This window comes from Perca fluviatilis, chromosome 3 (assembly GCF_010015445.1).
Source record: "Perca fluviatilis chromosome 3, GENO_Pfluv_1.0, whole genome shotgun sequence".
NCBI classification, from domain to species: Eukaryota; Metazoa; Chordata; class Actinopteri; order Perciformes; family Percidae; genus Perca; species Perca fluviatilis.
In genome coordinates, this window is record NC_053114.1 from 38,687,547 (window position 1) to 38,707,175 (window position 19,629).

At 40.6% G+C, this 19,629-nt stretch overlaps 1 long non-coding RNA gene and 2 other non-coding genes across 8 annotated transcripts; all 3 read left to right on the forward strand.

Moving 5' to 3' along the window:
- Window positions 1-303: 303 nt before the first annotated feature.
- LOC120556412 lies at window positions 304-6,686 on the forward strand. 6 transcript variants are annotated; one of them, XR_005638855.1, is made up of 5 exons: window positions 304-389; window positions 780-1,437; window positions 3,105-3,237; window positions 4,153-4,299; window positions 5,411-6,686. It is a non-coding gene; the product is annotated as an uncharacterized LOC120556412 (long non-coding RNA). The 6 variants fall into 6 exon arrangements; XR_005638856.1 differs by having other exon boundaries at window positions 823-1,437; XR_005638853.1 differs by having other exon boundaries at window positions 1,319-1,437.
- LOC120556591 lies at window positions 960-1,073 on the forward strand. Its single transcript, XR_005638878.1, has one exon. It is a non-coding gene; the product is annotated as a small nucleolar RNA SNORD67 (small nucleolar RNA).
- Window positions 2,891-3,003, forward strand: LOC120556592. Its single transcript, XR_005638879.1, has one exon. It is a non-coding gene; the product is annotated as a small nucleolar RNA SNORD67 (small nucleolar RNA).
- Window positions 6,687-19,629: the final 12,943 nt, after the last annotated feature.

Genomic DNA, 19,629 nt, shown 5'->3' on the forward strand with positions numbered 1-19,629 from the left:
ACTGATAAATAACTTGGAAAAGGTCCTATGTCTGAACCACCCCTTTAAGAGAAATAGAACATTTCAAGCTGAGATGAAAAGGTCATTATTTAATTTTTTACATGAAAAAATTAAATTAAATTATAAATATAATATAAGTAAGGTTTTACATTTTTATTTCCTTTATTTTTATCCATTAGAATGTGATTGTAAAAGTCTGTAAAAAAAAAAACAACAACAAAAAGATTGTAAGTAATTTCATTTGCGTACTCCGATACGGTAGGTGGCGGCATACACTTTTAACACTTGGTTTATGGCCCTACATTAAAATAAAGAAGAATAAATTGGTGGACCATTAGCTGCGACCGTAGACTATATATCTGAGACCAGAAACCCAAGCTAAATGTTTGGTAAGGAATAACTTGCATACATCATCGTTTGTATTAGCTATCTGCTTATGGTTTACCGTTTTGTTTTAGGAAGAACAGTGTGACGTTTTTAAGAAGCTGAAGCGAATGTTACATCCTAACGTTACCATTAGCTACGCGGTTAAGCTACGCTAACTTAGCTAGCTAGCTAGGCCTTTTATTTGAACCGCGTTACTGTTTGTTTGCAGCGTTAAAGAAAATAGTTATTGGTAGCCAACCATTCAGTTTCTTTAAATGTCACATAGGCCAGTTTACTTATTTTTTTTTACATTTGAGTTTTACACGACGGGTTGGACAACCGATATTGACCACGTTTTGTGCACATGGCTATGGCTAACCTGATAGGTTTGCATGGTTTGTCGTTGTACTTAGGCATTGCTGCTAAGCTAACTCTAATGAAGTCTTCACATTACAGCGAGATGAGACTGGTCGGTGCTACCTGTTGATCAGAAATGAGAACAGAAGGTAAACACAAGCCCTTGCAGGCACGATGGTGTCCCCAACACAGGCGGAAGGTCAGCGTTGCATGTTAAAAGTCGGACGGGTGATGGGTGTGAGAGTGATGAGTTGCACTAATCAGTTGGGGTGTTTGTTGCAGTGGCATCAATACCCCAATCCGACCCAACCTGAGGACACACTGTGTGCACAGGGGCCATCTGACTCAACCCTTCCACCTTTTGTAAAAGTGTGTGTTGTGCACACCATAGCATTATTTTTTCTTTTTTAATCAGGCTCTGCTAAATAAATACATGATATTCTAATAAGTAATGTTCCACTGTTTCTGAAGACTTTAGTGTGTTTGAGGGATTCAATTGGATAGCTGAATAACCATCCCTGAACACTGTTCAAACGTAAGGTGTATTTTCCAGAATTTGTTTTAATACTTCCTGTCCCCATGTTATTTGTTTCAGTCTACCATCTGGAAGTGGAAGGATGCTGTGCTGTAGAGTTTCTCAAGCTTCTCTCTCTCCCTCCCTCAAGCAGGACTATTGGCTCACTGTCCTGGAGGCCAGCTCCTTCATTGCTCCAGGTTGGTTTCTGGATGTGTTACAGTCTACCTTACTGCTTTCATCTTTCATCACTTTTTATTATTATTTTATTTTATTTTTTTAAATCTGGAGGTTTAAAGGTTATGATAGCACTCCTCCACATAATGACAGAGGTTTATTTTTATTTTTTTCCTGGCTCCGAATGGGCCTTAAGGAGGGGGACTACGCACAACAGTAAGCGTGATTGGTGCACCTACATTCAAATACATACAATTTGATAAACAAATTAAACCCCTATCAGCAAAATTGCTTTAAAAACTAATAATATTTAAATACCACTGTTAACTCACCGGGAGCGTCTGACACAGCCAGACTCTGGATGGTATAACTGAGATAAGCGCTCCTATTTAAGTTTATGTTCGGCTTTTCAAAATTGCTATTAAACACAGTCAAATTGGTTTTGAATTAACTTAAGTCTTATTTTGGCATGGCTTTCCTTTTGGGGCTGGCTAAAAATTCTGGGTGCGCGTCCAAAAAAAAAACCTCTATGCAGGAAAAACCCTGAGATAGCTCTATTTATTCATAGCGTTTACCAGGAATCTTTTTTTAAGAAGTCAGGGACTTAACCAGGCTTCAACCAAGGAAACTGGATGAAAGTCAGTTCCTGTCCCCACAAATGTCCTTCTTCTAGGGTTGGTACTTTTCACATAGCTCTGATTACTGGGGCAGAATTGGCAGTGCTGAGTAAAGCTGACTTGTGAAAATAAATCATTGACACTGTACGAACTTGTATATAGCATTCAGTCACATGGCTTTCCAACTCATACTAACGGTAGGGTTCCACACAACTAAATACCTCGCGAATTTCAGCCAACTAAAGTTTGCCTCGGGGGCGTGGTTGCGAAAACAACACGCAAGTCCGCCACATTTTTTTTAAATGTCCCGGGCTGTCAGAAGACAGGGCGGTAAAAATGCACAGCAGCAAACCATCGGTAAAATGTTAGCTCATAAATGCTCACAAACACACGGACCTGATTGGTTCTTGAGTGGTCCTCATTTGAATAAAGTTAAACTTTCGTCAACTTTATTTCGCTCTCCTCAGCGATTCGCTCTCATCTCGCTCAATCAGGGCGAATTTCGTCTCCATTCAACCTCAATGAGAGCAAAGCGAAATTTCGCTGTGTGGAAACCTACCGTTAGAGCGACAGTGAGGGAAGCCACATTTAATTTTGTTTTTGTTTCAATGTGTGTACTAAACCAGAAAATAAATGCTAGCATATCATCAGCAGACACATGACTTGTCTTCCTGGTGTTTTCTGACTCCCTTTCAGAAGTGTCCTCACATCACAAATATGCAGCAGTCATTTGCAAAGAACAATGGTTACTTTTTGTTTTTCAGTTCTGCGTAGATTGAGTGAAACACAAATTGAAATGCCTTGACTATCCAAATCCATGTAGTCTTGCTATAGCATATAGTGTTTTAGAGAAGTGGGCTGTGACAATGATGAGTTGCACCATTAGTCAGGTTGCTGATTGCAGTGGCACAGCGGACCTGTCCTGACCACCTGTGGTGACACACACTGTGCACAGGGGCCATCTGAGTCACACCCACACCTGAGAAGAGAAACAGTGAGGGCACTGCTTAATGATTTTCTTGTAATTTCCTCTCCTACAATTCTGTTTTTGTTCTGCTCTCTTCCTTTCCTAGACTGAAGATGAGAGAGTTGAAGGATGTGGTTAGGCAGGATGTTTTAGCCATTGTGAAGGTGATGCCCAAAATGGATCCTGCCAGCAAAGGTTTTCCCTTCATAATCGGTGGAACGACTCCAACCTGAGAGCTGGTGAGGGCTAACCCTAATTCAGTCAACTTTTGTGTTTTTATGAAGTGCAATCTTTTATCCTTTTACAATTTGTCCTCTCGTGTGTATTACCTTATTAAAGTCACAGCTCAGAGCTTCACTCTTTGAGCTACTTGAGTCACTGCCTGAATTCTAAAGATTTTCCTATGGATTTCTGGCACAAGGAAATGTATGCAGCTTTTAGAGTGAACCAAACTTTTAGATCTGTTCATTTTGTAACAACTGTATAACGCTTTAATGGTTCCTTCATCAGTTGTTACCCAAGCACCCAGACTGCATATATTGGGCTGGGGGGGGGAAGTGAGCATTTAAGTCGTAAAATCTAAAATGTAGAAAAATGCTTGAACCCAACAAATCTTAGATGGGGTCATGATCCATGTGAAGGTGGACAGCAATACATTTCCAATGCCTTTAACGGATTGTTGCGTTTAAAAGATATCATTTTTCCAAATTGTCTAAAAGTATTATTTTATTCAGAACAATCGTGTTTCAGTTTGCTTGATGGCAGAGATGCTCAGTCACCTCCTGGCTATGGTAGTCAGTTGTGAAGGTGTTTCACTGAGACAGAACAGGCGATGCGGTCTGTCCAGCACATACAATGGTTTTCTTAGGGTGTTAATAACTCAGTACACTTCTATTTAGCATTTAACTGCTCCGTTGGTCACTAATGACCCAGTTAAATCTAAGGGCTGGCTGTGATCAGTGGTCCACTTGGTAGTTGTACTCTTGAGGTTTTTTTTGGAGAGAAGAAACTGCCCACGGTAGCAATTTTCCTGCTAGATTTTCTTTTTTGTCCTGATAAACTACCTTAACTTCATCATTGGCTCTACTTTTAAATTTTCCTTGTCCTCTTTCTGTCTTCTAACCCCCCCCCACTTCCTTTGTCCCTGCAAGCAGACTCATGCACAGAAACCCTGCCAGGCCCACAGCAGCAGCCACTGGTACAGTCGCAGGTCACAACCAAAGTTCAGCCTGGGCCTCCACCTGCTGCACATGTTGCCTGAGCTGCAGCAGTACAACCTGAATTGACCTGACACATTTCAAGTATGTGTGCTTGTACTACAGGATTTTGTAAGGTCCCAAAACTTTTAACTAGTAGTAGGGCTGTCTGTTGGCACTGAACTCCAGATAAAAAAATTGTGAAGAATTGAGTTGGAACTTTGAAGATTCAGTAAGGGGTCAAGCAAATGGTTTGGGGCGTCATTTGGTTAAATACTGAAATTGGTCTGACTTTCTGTAGCAGTTTGGTGACTCGCTGTCAAACTAGAAAGCTTCAGCATGGCTGACATTGACTGCATGGCTGACATTGACTGCAACAACTTAATCAATTATAAAAATGGTTGCAGATGAATTTCATAATTGATTAATATAATGTATGGTATGACATTTTACATAAGCAATTAACTAAGAACATGGTATGTATTGTGTTGCATGTAAATGTTTAAAAGGGCATTGTATGGCAAGGAATGTTTGCTTTTTGAATAATTTTTTGAAAATTAATAATTTTAGTTTTTTCCGATTTAACTATCAAAATAGTCGCTAGTTGCAGCCCTAGGGAGTTTGTTCACCATAAAAAGGTACGAACTGAATCAGTCTGAGAATCAATATTGGTTTGTTCAACTGAAAGTAATGATGCAACTTAACAGTCTTGTAAAAGGGAGGATACTGTAACTGGGATGTTGGAACGAACCAGCATTCAATACAGATTCGTAGAGTTCGTAGAGCGCTGCAGCTCTACTGTGGTTTAAGATCAGATTGTGGTTTTGGGAGATAAGAAGCAGTGACACCACCAGAGGCTACACGTAACGTCAAAATTGCCACTGGAGACAATGTTTGTTTCTTTGTCTGTCTCGGAGAGGACTTGTTCTCTTTGTAGACCATGCCTTCTTCTTACTGCCTATTATCGTGACCCAAAGCCTACCTCAATTTTGCTATATCCCAGAATGTATTTGGGGACCTGACCACCAGCATGCAGGTTTTTTTTTAAATTGTAGGCATTTTATTAGTTAAAACAAATGGTGAAAAAAAAATACATTGAATATTAAACTGTCTGTGTTTTTAAGATGAAACATTTTCTTCAGACAAAACTGTAGAAAAATTGCAATAACCTGTCACTCTGAATGAAGACCTTTCTGCCTTTTCTCTCCTTTCCTAGGCAGATGGATGAGATGTTGGACCAGGATGGCACGTCTGAAGTGATGTTCAGCGTCAGCCGTGTTGCAGCTGCATGTCATTCCCAGCACGGACGCTGCTGTCCACTGTGTACCTTGGGAACACCGCTGTATTGTGGGCTTATTGCTGGTGAGCAATGCAGAGGGAAGTCCGGTTTTGCTACATTAATCTTCAAACGAATTTAGGCATTAATGTCCTCGCCACAAAAAACATGTTCCAGACACATACTGCAAATATGCACCAACACTATCGCATGTATTTCTAATAGTCCTTGTCATAGCATCCGGCTGTTCAGTAAACCCTTTGAGTCAGAGCAGTTGCGTACATCACAGGAATGACTTGACTGAAGCTGTTTTGCAGAGGTGACTGCAATGGGTTTGACAATGCCGGTGGATTCCTCCTAGAGGGGATTTCAGTTTTTGTGATTGCTTTGCATCATCAGAGGCCGCAGCTCATCTTAAATATCTGCATGTTCTCTGTGAGGTTCTGTCAGCCAGCAGTGAGCCTCAGGCTTGGTAATGTGTGCGTTTGGTCAAAGGTTGGTGGCTAAGCAATGTGACATGAAATTCGTATCGTGATAGTCATAACCCTAAATCCCTGTAAACAAGATTGTCTTTTGCAGAAATGTAACCCTACGTCACCTTGTGTTGGCCAATCACGTAACCGGCGGTCAGACTTGGCAGTCGGTTTTTAAGCCAGTGTGTGTCCGGTACAGTAAACCTCCCTGCCTCTATCGCTGCCACCAGAACGTTTTTAACACGGAGGGTAAAAAAAAACGAACCGCAAGCTCTTAACTCACCAGGAGTTTGTGCAACGAGCTCCAGCACAAAGCAGTCCCTCGCTCTCTTCTTTCTCCTTGAAATGAAGCTGCCTTCAAGTGCGGTTGGAAATTTCGATCTGTAAACGATCTGACGGAAAACGATAATTGTGAAATATAAACTCTACTTGTGCTTCATTGGAGGGTTAAAGCACACAAATGGGTCATTTAAGCCAGAGTGCCTTTTCTGATCTGAATGATCCCTAAGATATGTCAATTGCTTGTAAAGCACTTTGAAGTGAATTTGATTTCTTTCAATTCAATCAATGATGACCAATCAGTGATGTATGAGTGGAAATATAACTGAAATGTTGGGTCTCTGTAAATTATAGTGTGGTCTAGACCTACTCTATCTGTAAAGTGTCCTGAGATGACTCATGTAATGATTTGACACTATAAATAAAATGAATACCTGGTGTCTCCTCAGGTGTCTGAGAAGAAACAGTCTCTACCTTGCCTTTCTCACCACTAAGTCTATGCCTGCCTAGGTCGAAGGTGCTATATAAATTTGAGATGATAATTTCACTAAATAAAAGTATTTAAGTCTTAAGCCACTTGTGTTTATTAATGAGTCACTCTACAAAACTGAATATCCACCATGAACAGCACGAATGGCCAAGGCTAGCAAATTATACAGACGGTTGCTGATTTTGAGTTCATGTATAGTTGATATACCTGATTCAAATCCTACTTTAGTTACACAATTGTGATCCAATTACAGTTTAAGCTACATTTTTCAGGAAGCAAAGGGAATATTTTGACTTTGCGGTACTATGACCATAATTTGCGGTTTGTGATGGGTTTGCTTTTTTGAGGATGGAGACTTGCAAATATGGACTTGCTTGAACATAGATGCTTATGTTGGCGTAAACATTTTTCTGAAAAGTTCAGAAAATGGCAAGAGTCATGAAGTATTGGCTATTTGAAGATCTGCACAAATGTTAAGCTTTCAAAGTGTTGAGGTAACATCCTTAAGGAATTTGTTCCAGATCTCTACAGCACAACAGCTAAAAGCAGCTCCATGTTCGGACTTAATTCTGGGAACAATCAGCAGACCAGTTGCAGACTTAAAAAAAAAAAGCGCTGGATACTTAATGACTTACCAGTTCCTTCTGGATGAGTTGCTACAGAGTTATCAAACCAGTGAAATGAGCAGCTGCAGTGTGAATGATAACTTGCTGCCATCCATGACGGCCCCTGTATCTGTGCTGTACAGTGTGAGATTTAAATTATTTTAACCACCAGGTGGCACTAAAACACCAATGTTCCTCCTGTCGGTGGACAGATGCATGTAGCCTGATGCTCTCAGTCAGGTGTGTAATAGGGCAAAAACATTTCACTGGATTTATTCTGTTACTGAAACACATGAGTCCCTGAAGGCTCCACGCAAACACTTGACGGCTCCCACAGGGAGTAATCCTGTAAAGCTACAACTGCGATGCAAAGCTTCATCTTGCATGTTTACACCAAAGTATTTTATGAAATTTCTGCACCAATCTCAAAAATCCCTATTTTAAATATATATAATTTCTCACATTATCATAGTAGAGAGGTTCTTTGGCCAAAGCTTATTTGCTAAGAAACATGTTTCAAATGAAATTGTTGCATGGATATCCCTAGTACTTAGATATCAAGGATTCTGGATGGAAGGTCTTTGTTGGGCTGAACGGTAGAAAAACATCTAATAGCGTTTATTTTGACTGTTATTGGGATATGACTCAAGATATTGGAGGAAATAATCATTTTTGTATCATTCTCAATGGAAAAATATTCAAATTAAAATAATTATAGTGTGATTTCTGTGAGGATCTGTATCACACAGATATTCTTTTCTGGGGCGTCTGCAGCACCACAAAACTTCATTCAGAATGGTTTGACACATATTTTGCCTTTAATAAATATTGCTAACCCTGCTATTTGGATATTGCACTAGTCCATATTGCGGTCTAGATAAAATTATGATTAATTGTGCTCATAAGTTTGTTCATTAGTCTATATCGACGACATTCCACTTCCCGGGATTGCTATGGTGCCGCCGGATGTCCGTTACCTTTCCGCTTTCTTGACTATGGTTAACTGCTCCTCAGATCTCTGCAGGGTAAATCCAGACAGCTAGCTAGACTATCTGTCCAATCTGAGTTTTCTGTTGCACAACTAAAACAACCTTTGAACGTACACGTGTTCCACCAAAACAAGTTCCTTCCTGAAGCTCTTTTGCAGAGGAACCTTTGCTCCGCTCGGCACTTAGCACCGCCCAAGACGATTGTGATTGGTTTAAAGAAATATATATATTTATTTTTTTGATTATTTTTTGGGCTTGGCCTTTAATTTTTTTGACAGGACAGCTAGGTGAGAAAGGGGAAAGAGACGGGGAAGACATGCAGGAAATCGCCACAGGTCGGACCAGAACCCTGGACCCCCGCGTTGAGGCATAAACCTCTCAGCACGTGCGCCCTCTCCACCACTGAGCCAACCCGGCCACAACCAGCGCATGTTTTTTCTCCCAACCAGGAATGCTGTGTGAACTAGCCAGACCCTCCTTCGCAGCGCTGTGGAGGAGGGTCTGGCAATGCGAAGCTAGTTGTTCATTGTTGAGATCTAAATGCATGAGAATAAGAATATACTCCAGCTGTATTACAACAATTTATATCAGCTCAATTTAGACTTCAATATAAAGGTACCAATAGTATGACTGCAAATACAACTTTAAGCGATTAAATACAAACATTAGCTATAAACAATAGCCTATGCAATTCAACTGTCACCTCTAATAAATGAAGAAATCATCCTAACTTTTTAAAAGAACATGCAACATACAGTACTTCAGACTTTGTCTACGGTATGCCTATAGGCAAATGTTAGACAAACCCTTTAAGTTTGAGCACATAGTAATCCATTCTTTACGCCAGTGCCACACAAGCACAGCTGTTCAGGTCGTGCACGACTCCATCGTGTGATAATAGGTCGAACATCATTTTCAAGCGATCCTCCGCTAATTCAGAGTTTAGTTCATGTCCTGTGTTTGCGTCTTTCCTTTGGTACCTTTTTCATTCGCCTCTTCTCAGTCAGTACTGATAGACTTACGCTCAATGGAGAGTATAAAGATCAAACTCTGATTTTACAAATTGGGTATTTTAATACCTGTGTGTCCATTTTACCTGGAGACATTTCCTTTGACCTCAAAGGTCTGAGGGCTATGTGAGAGCTTACTTGTTCTTTGTGCATATTTTCTTTTTAAAATATGGGATGAAATATGTTCTGGTGGGGGGAAAACAAAATCAAATTCCTGCAGTATAGTGTTATCAACCTATTTCATTCATTTCATTTGTTTTAGCTTTTTAACTGCACTGATATATGAAATATTGTGCAACTTTACAACATCCTGCAAAGAACATTTTGTATTCAAGTGAACGTCTGCAGTGAAGGGCACTCTGTGCCTTCATTTGATGTAGAACAAGAGACAAATCAATTATTCATCTCGTTAATTGTGAACCGACGGCAGATTTCTTTTCAGAGTGGTGCCTCAAGGGTTGCGTAGTCTTGTTGACGGTAAAGCGTTGTCATAAACTTCAGAGATCGCAGAGCACCACGGGAGTCATTTTTAGCACTTGATTCCCAGTTAACATCAATACAGTCATGATTTTTTACCCGACCCGTCAACATCAACCGAGTTGTCTGTCAGGCTGTGTCACAGAGCTGAACAATTCCCTCCTCCTGAGCTTTTTTTTTCTGTCAGACTGAACCCGGCTGTATTAGACTGTATCTAGTCTCGCATTGCCAGACCTTCCTCCACAGCGCTGCGGAGGAGGGTGTGGCGAGTCCACACAGCAATCCGGGATGGGGGAAAAAACGTGCTGTGGTTTATTGGCATTTCTTCAAACCAATCACAATCGTCTTGGGCGGTGCTAAGCGCAGAGCGGAGCCACGGTGCCGCTGCAAAATAGCCTCGGGAAGGAACTTGTTTTGGTGGAACACGTGTAAGCTACGTTCAAAAGTTGTTTTAGTCGTGCAACAGAAAACTCAGATTGGACAGATAGTCTAGCTAACTGTCTGGATTTACCCTGCAGAGATCTGAGGAGCAGTTAACCATAATCCTGTGTGTGTGTGTGTGTGTGTGTGTGTGTGTGTGTGTGTGTGTGTGTGTGTGTGTGTGTGTGTGTGTGTGTGTGTGTGTGTGTGTGTGTGTGTGTGTGTGTGTGTGTGTGTGTGTGTGTGTGTGTGTTGACAGGAGGAGGAGGAGGAGGTTATGTCAGCCATGGTGAAATGTTTGTTCAAAGAGGTTTTTAGTCTCCTGTAGTCTGAGTGAAATGTGGGTTGTGATGTGCTGTATGGTCTGTTCATTGAGGTGTTATCTTTCAGTCCTGTTTTCCCTCTGTCTGTCTGTGTGTCTGTCTGTCTGTCTGTCTGAGGATCGCAGTCCTCCTCTCTCAGCCTTTTCTTCTTACTTTCTGCTGCGGTTGAGACAGCTGTTCTCATTCACTTCACTGTGTGTTTGATTCTCAGGGAGCAACATAGTAATTATCTTAAATATTCATTCTGTTTTAAAATCTGCTATGGTTCAAGGCAAGACATCACAATGCTTTGCAAAAAAAATGTTCTGAAATTTAGCAGTAAAGTCCAGTATTTCAGATTTGACTTAAGTGAAAGTAAACAAGTGTCAGATGTAATTTAGTATCAAAGTACAAATACTGACAAGACTTGAGGCTAAAACTACAGATTTGCTTGGTTTTTTTTTCTCGATTAATTGATAAATCGCCCAGACAAGACAGAAAATTGTGAAAATTGCAGCAAATACTCACATTCACAATGCTGAAACCAGAGAATGTTCAGCAGCTTAAAAAATGACAATCGACTAATTGATTAACCAACTACTTGTTTTTAGCACTAATATCTACGGAAAATGTATTGGAGACTTTGTGTCTTTGGTTTTCTGGGGTTTTCATTCTTTTCACCAGGTCAGTTGAAAAATGAAAGGAGGGACGGTGGAATGTGTTTTTCGCAGTGACTCAGTGATCTCAAATGCTTACGCTTAACATTTCTGGCCAAGATAGACTGTGGGAATATGGGTTTCTGAGGTGTGGAAGGGACACAATGTTGGCATTCACAAATGAAAATGCAGTAATAATGCTAAGCATTCTAATTTAATGCATCAGCTTTGGACTCCATGGTAATAAATGTTGATTTCCAGCGAGACCGTGCTCTAAAGTCTGCCCCAGTTCAACTCCAACCCACACATCATTTGGATTGATGCAAAGAGACTTTTGCAGTTAAGATCTGTAAAATGTTATTTATCTACATTTCAACCGATGATGGTGCGTCTTATATTGTGCACCAACTGTATGCACACTTGACAGATAATCTTCCACTGGCTGGCAGTTCAGTTTCTTAATTTATCAACCACTAGAAATACTGTATACTGTTTACAAGGAAATAAGAATAATGAGAATTAAATCAGAAAATTGCAGCAAGTGTAAATTAAAAAAAACAACGTATTTTTGTTGTAATGCACATTGCTGCAGCTCCTCTTTTCACCCTGTGTCAGGTCTCTGTCTTAGCTACAGAGTGAGACCTCTCAACTTCTGTAACATCTTTGTTGGCAGTCGCACATGCGCAGTAGCTAGGAAAGGCTCCCAATTGCTAGCTAGCTGTTTCTCTGACTTCGGTCTGTACAAGGCAGGATTAGCCGGGAGACTTCTTCTAAACGAGGGCGCACTTCCAACTTTGCATGGAATACCTGCAGAACAGGGACATGAAAGTAGTTCTATCCAATTTATTTTGTAGATTAGGGTGAATTTGTGTGTTGTAGCAGTGTTTTGCCATTGAGAATGGGCTAACGGTTAGCCCCCTAGGCCCCTCGATTCGGCTAGTGATGTAGAAAGCCCTGCAGATTTTGAACAGCTCACCCGGAGACTGAAGGCAGGACACATTCAGAAACACATATCTCACTCAAAACAGCATGGATGTTTTTTTTCAAAGTTTGTATGCGTGTGGAAGCACCAGAGACACAAAATAACACCCTGAATCCCAGAAAAAGTGATTTTTTCATAATATGGGCACTTTAATTTATAATTGGTGTATATTACAATTAGCAAAAATAGCTTCTAAAAACAACTCACTGTTGAGATCCGAATACCAAATGTACTGTTTTGAACTGAAAAATTTGAAAGTGAAAGTTTCTTCACGAGTCATACTAATTACCATGAAGTACCATTAACTAGCTATCATTAGCTAGTTTGTTTGATAGCTAGCAAGCTACCCAGTTAAAAACAAAGCACATGACCCCATGGATCAATAATCACTATGAATAAGAATAAGAAGAATCGCATGACTCCAGTCAGTGCCCTGTTTGTGGGAAAAAAGGCCGGGGACAGGGCTTTTTCTGAAGCGGCCCCAGAGTAGTCTGCCGGAGGCCATTAGACAGGCTGAGTCCATTGATGCTTTTAAGATGCACCTTACGACCATAGAATTTAAGAAAGACCCACTTTTATTCTCTGGCTTTAATTCAGTTTAACCTGGTTTTCTGTGTTTAAGCTCTATATTATTTTGGACATTATTTATGCTTGTATACATTATGTCTGTCTTTGTGAAGCACTTGGTGCAAAACCTCTTTGCTTTTAAATTGCTATATAAATTAAATAAACTTAATAAACTCGTCTCCATAACAGCAGGCGGCGCTAATCTGTATTGTCGCCCAAAAAATGAAAACCAGAAATGACGGAACATCTCTCTAGACCTAGTATACACAGAGCACGCTGTGGTCAGTCATTGTTTTCATCCGATGATGTTGATAGTAGTCAAGAAGGATCGTTGTTGTCATTACTCGCTGAACGGAAGAAAATACGATGGCTAGTAATAAGAAGATACTGGCGTTGTCAGCTCCGGTTTTCTCGTGCACTGATTCGCTAGTCAAGGGCTAGCACTCCACCAATCAGATTGGTCATTGAGTCCGACTGCCCACCAGCCGATTCAACAAGTCAAATCGGCCAAAATGAACGCCGACGGCTCCTCCGACTGACGACGGCACAGAACACACGGAACAGACTCAAGTCACCGACCTCGCCGACGGCCGATAATCAGGTTGGTGTGTCAGCGCATTTAGACCCACAGAATCTGACAGCTTAGTAGCCGAAATGGCTCTGTAAGTGTTCACATTTCAGATGTGTTGTTTCTTATTTGGCTTTATATATTGGCTGTTAGTGGAGTTGCTCATCTCGCTGAATATGTTCATTTAATGTCACTGTAGATGGACATTTAACAAGTAGAAAACAGTCATAGTTGCTTTCACACATGCCCACGATGGATTTAAAATAGAGCTTTTTCCTGCCGTCTCTCGTCTCATTTCCCTCTGTCCCCACAGAAAACTGTGACTCAGGGCTGTGATTGACAGGAGTGCAGAGAGTGATCATAGAGGGCTGATCGACTAGAATTTGTGACCGCAGGCAGCTCTTGTTTTGCTTTTTACTGAACTCACCGAAGAGTCAAGGAACATCCAGCTGCCCAAAGATGTTTCCTGAGTAAAAATATGACCCAACACCTGAGAATGAGAGATAAGCTGAGATTGGGGCATCTCTTAAAAGAGATAAATATGTCTGTGTGTAGCCTGAGGAGGCTGTCGTGGGAGTGTGCAGTTCCAGAGGGTACTGCACCTTCCACGGTGCTCTGAACACACTTGTACATGGCTACTGTGCAGATGTGAGATCGCGATCATGGCGATGATTTTCATATCAACTGCTAAAATAGCTTTTCTGCTAACCAGGTCATGTCGAATGGTTCAGCTCCTGAAAATGACCCATCAGGGAAGTAGCCTCGAGCCCCAGTGAGCCGTGTAGAATATGTAAACATAGGCTACTGGTCACACGTTTCACCAACGCATGTTAATGGTAAGATGCAGCTCGCTGTCAGTGAGTTATAGTCATAACCCCTGTTAATGAAGAGTCATGCAGAAATATTATTATTGGTCGAAGTTGGGTCCAGGGCAGAAACTTTGTTTGGGTATTACTCTGCCTTAAAGGGCCTTATCAATCTGTGATGTTAATAGCTGCGTTTCAGATTTACTGGGTAGTATCATTGAAGCATGTATAGCTTGCGTGGATGGGCTTGTCTCAATTTGCCCCATCCACATCAAATCTGCATCAACTGACATCTTTGCATTGACTTTACAGGCAATCACGCTTCTAAAATTGGCTTTAAATTAAGTCTGAAGAAACAGCCACATCTCTTGCCCACATGCATGAGCTGTCGCCGTCCCTCATCCTCTCTTTGCAGATTTCATGCTTGACTTTGAGTGTTATTGCCTGTGTAATTGTTGTGGCTGCTTTGACGTACAGTAGCCCATGCTGTTTTAGTGTAGTCTATATTCACAACCTTCCACTTCTGGGATTGCTCCGTTGCCGCCAGAAATTCCGTCGTATGTCCCTCTTTTCAGCCAGATGTCCGTTACCTTCCGCTTTCTTTGTGTTGGCATTTTAAACTCGGGTGGATTTCTGAGGACTATGGTTAACTGCTCCTCAGATCTCTGCAGGGTAAATCCAGACAGCTTGCTAGACTATCTGTCCAATCTGAGTTTTCTGTCGCACGACTAAAACAACTTTTGAACTTACACATTAGGGCTGAACGATTTTAGAAAATAATCTAATTGCGATTTTTGTCACCAATATTGCGATTGCGATTTAAAAAGGGTATTATTTTTTAAGCTCATTATCTGCTGTATTATTTAACAAAGACAAAAAAAAAATGATTGTATGACTAACACAATATTAGATGGATTAAACAAACTGTCCTTTACTGTTATTATATTGATTAAATTAGGTGATGCATGAATTTATATGAATGACATCATTTATTTATAAACTACTTTAATCACAGTGATTTGTTGAACGTCCAGCCTTGTAATACAATGACATGTAATAATTACCATGACAACATAAAGCACTGGCAAATAAGCCTGGTGTAAACATTAATATTAAAGTCAGTAAGAAATCACACTTACTAAAGCGCAGATTGCAGAAAAGCACTTTTTACTGGACAGTCTTTAAATATGTGCACAACGAGTATGGCAGTGCCAGCCGCAGTGATCCTATGGCTTGACCACGTCAGTTGTAGCAGCGGAAAATACTCCTTTTTTCAGCTCTGCTGCGACTCTGTTTACATTTTTTGTGTAACGTTAGCTTCGGTATGGCGACCTGGCTAAAATATGTGCGGAGGGCATGTTGTACCGCTTATCCATTGTGTTTATCAAAGTGAGGTGAGGTGCATCCTTTCTTTTGCGATAAACTTACTGCTTGAGTAATTTCCATGTTCTGTTACTGAAGTATGTTCATATGGAGTTACGCGGTCAGTGATCCCTGTTGGGTGGTATTTCGCTTACTTGGCAGTTGACACCCTGGTGTTAGGCTTTTTAGCCATGCAACTATCGTACATGGCTTTGTGGTGTTTTTTTAAGTGGCGATACAGGTTAGTGATGTTGCCCCATGAGGTAGCAACATTAGCAAGCCCCTTTTTGCACAATAAATACAATTTCCTCTGCAGACTGTTTTACTCTTGCGTGTCACATGACCAGGGTGTAATCGCAGCCTCTACGATTAGAACTTCTCATTTTAACATCTCGCAATTTAATTGCAAATGCAATTAATCGTTCAGCCCTAGTACACATGTTCCCCCAAAACACGTTCCTTCCCGAGGCTATTTTGCAGAGGCACCGTTGCTCCATCCGGCGCTTAGCACCGCCCCAGGACGATTGTGATTGGTTTAAAGCACATTTTTTCTCCCATCCCGGAATGTTGTGTGGACTAGCCAGACCTTCCTTGACAGCGCTGTGGAGGAAGATCTGGCAATGCGAGACTCAGTCTGCGGATCCACTTTTGCGACACGACTCAAGCGTGGTGTCGCTAAAGTCTCCTGAGCATATTTGTAGTAGGACGTCTACAACAAAGGACCCGCGAGAGACTTCCCCCAGTCTCCCCTTTGCTCTACTTCGATTGGATAGTTGTGTTGCGTTCAACGGATTCATTTGCATAAAGATGGGCATCGGCCAGCATTTTGACGCACATTATTTCAAATGCAGCGCCGCCTTCCCGGGATGCTTTGCGGGCGCATTAATGTCGCTTGACGTCACCCATAGGAATAAAGTGGAGCGAGGCGCGACAGAAATGTCGCACGGCCAGGTGGATCTGCACGGTAAGTCTGAAGAAACCGCCACATCTCTTGCCCACATGCATGCGCTGTTGCTTTCGACGTACAGTAGCCCATGTTGGTGAAGGTTGGGTAAACATTTGTGTAAAATGTTGAGAACTATTAGATATAAATGTTCCTGGCTATTGATATGAATACAAAAACAAAGTCGCACAACATTTAGAATGACATAATTATATATAGACTTACTTTCACTCAGCACACCCAACTCTGACTGACTTCCAGCATCCCTGGTCAAATGGTAGCCAAATCCGCATACCTAGCACCTCTAAATCTCACTTATTTGGTTGTTGGGCCTTTTTTTTTTCTGACCTCACTCCTAGTTTTCATGCCGCCATGTGAATATTATTATAGTATTTTTATTAACGTTAGGTATGTATCTCATTCTTCCTATTGGTTATTCAAAATTACAGATTTCACCAACAAAGGTTGAGTACAACAATTACCATACCATACCAATTGCATTTTCCTGCATCCTACCTGTTGAATTTGATTGAGAGTATGTTTAGAATCTAATTTGCAGCCCCCTCTTATTTTTTTAACCTGTGCAGCCTTCTGTAACACGGTGACTTTAAATAAAGTGCAATTTCAAACTTTTCATTGTCACTGAAAGTGTCTCCACACGTCTCCTCCCTAATTTTACTTTGTATCAGATTTACTATCTCAGTGGTTGTTCAAATACACTTGGAGGCTCCTGCAAGAGTGCACACCCACCAACATTTCTCTATATACATGTAAATGTATATAAGAAAATACAGACAAGAACAGATTGAAATGCTAATGCAACATTCCTCACTGTTCTGCTAGTGTGCTACAAACATCCTTGTGTGCTTTATTTGTATTTGCTCAGGAACAATGGCACAAAAGGGATACAGGTACATGGAAATACTGTGATGCATTCAATTGGACACCTACTGTACAGCCGCTGACCACGCCAAACTCAAGTTGGTAGTTATTCCTCTTCATTACAGTAATTGCAAAGCAGAATGGATTGTTATGTTGAGACACATACAGACCAACTAGAAGATTCTCTGACGGCTGTTTATCTGAATTTGAGTGTTAAAACTGGAAACAGTTGATAAGAATTAGTAACAGCTAATGCCTTTGGCTGACGTTCTGTTATCAAAGCAATGTGCAACACATTCGTTTCTAGCTTCATGACAGTGTAGGTGTTTAAAAAACCACAAGGGAGCACACAAATGAATGGCACACATTTGTTTATTTCACCTCAGGAAAATGCAACTAAAATAGGCTGGTGTTCAATAGGCCGTTCTGCCGTGATTCTGGTTTAAAGACACGCTGTTTCTTTTCATAAAGCTTAAGTCTTTGGGCAAATCAAAGCAATGAGTGTGCATTCCGATTCTGATAGAGAGAAGGCATTAAGAAATATTGCAACACCTCTCTGCTCTGAAATGATGTCACGCTAGTTGCATTTTTGTGGTGAGATCTGTCAAAGAATGTTTTCCCCCTTCAGACTTTCATATTCATATCTAGCTCATGAATACATCATGACTTCTCTGTAGCCTACCCTGTGCAAGGGTGGAGGCAAACAGGTGATAGAGCAGTCGGGACGTGTGAAGTTACATGTTTGCTGTTGGCATAGTTGAACGTTTTCTAAAAAAAACAGATGATTATTCTCTCTGCAGTGCTCAGTCCTACTTATCCAAGCCTGAATGGGGAGATGACCTTCTTTTCACAAGCCACCAGAAAGAGAGCAGGAACTTGTCAGATTAAATATGCAACAGGCTGCACATGTAGGAAACATGCAGCAACCAAAATAAGAGGTCATTATAATCTGTTCAAAATCTGTCTCTTTTTTTGGTATGAAATCTATGTGTACCAGTGAGCCCATCAGCTTACCCACTTGACCTGCAATTCAAAGGTTTTATTGTGGGCAGGGACATTCATAGACATTTGGAGGGGCCATTGCTCTAATCTGGAAAAAAAGACAGCCCCCCCCTCCTCCCCGTTCAGCCTTCAAAGATGGAAACATGTCTCCAAAGGAAACATTATAATTCTGAATAAGTTCTACAGTATAATGTACCTTTAAGTTAAGAATACTATTGGCCGTAGCATCTATCTTTTTCCTTATCGCGCTTTTACTGACATGACCCTTTTAGGAACACTCACCACTCTCATTATGTAGCCGTCTGATTTGTTGAGTGATGCTCTGCATGCCCTCCCTCCCTCTCTGGTCTGGAGCCTTGTGGTAGGCCTCATCTTGAATAGAATTATTAGAATCTGAATAAATTAACTTGTACAGTATACTGTACTTTTCACGGCTAAAAAAACTGAACACTGACACTAGTGCTCCCAGTTGACCTTTAGACTGTGGCTGCACTCACTGATTCTGGTTGAGATAACTAATGTTATGATTTGGCTCCATAAATACTATTTATATATATATATATATATATATATATATATATATATATATATATATATATATATATATATATATAATAAAGAACAATTACAACATGACTATAGCTAGTAAAATAATTTTTCTCAACTGGAACTTTTGATATACATAAAATAATAACTAATTCACAATGATATACTGTACATGGGACAGACAATTTACTGTGTATTTATGATTAAATGAAACATTTGTTTTAATGAGTTATTACCCTACTCCAACTTAAAAAAAATGCTTCTGATAAAATAGGCCAACTTCACATTAAATGAATAATGTTGCTTGACATTATCAAATGCTTCTCTCACAGCTGGCCAGTTGTAATCCAGCTCTGCAAAGTTGCAGATCTTTTAGCTGCTTCCTTGAGCTCTTTCTCTCTCTTCTTCAGTCGTCTTTGTTGTGAAGGCATACTTAAGCACACAAAACTAACATTAGGCTATAATTTTTTTTTAAATGCAAATTTGATTACATTAACCAATTGGGACATTAATGTATCATCTAATAACAAAATAAGGCACCTTTCACTTTCACTAACGTCACATCTGATTGTTGGTTGAAAACTGGTCGAAATACAGAAAGTGCGTTGTTGAGATGGCCTGGGAGATAGAGCATGTCCAGAAAATACAGAGCCAAATCAGCAAATCACAGCAAATACACAGGCCATGGGTAGTTTGATAGCAGCATTTTCAGAAAATACACAGTATCAAGTATGGTTAGTTCAGGGTCTTGGAGATCTTGGTATTTCTGAAAAATACACAGCGCCAATAAGTAGTTAAAG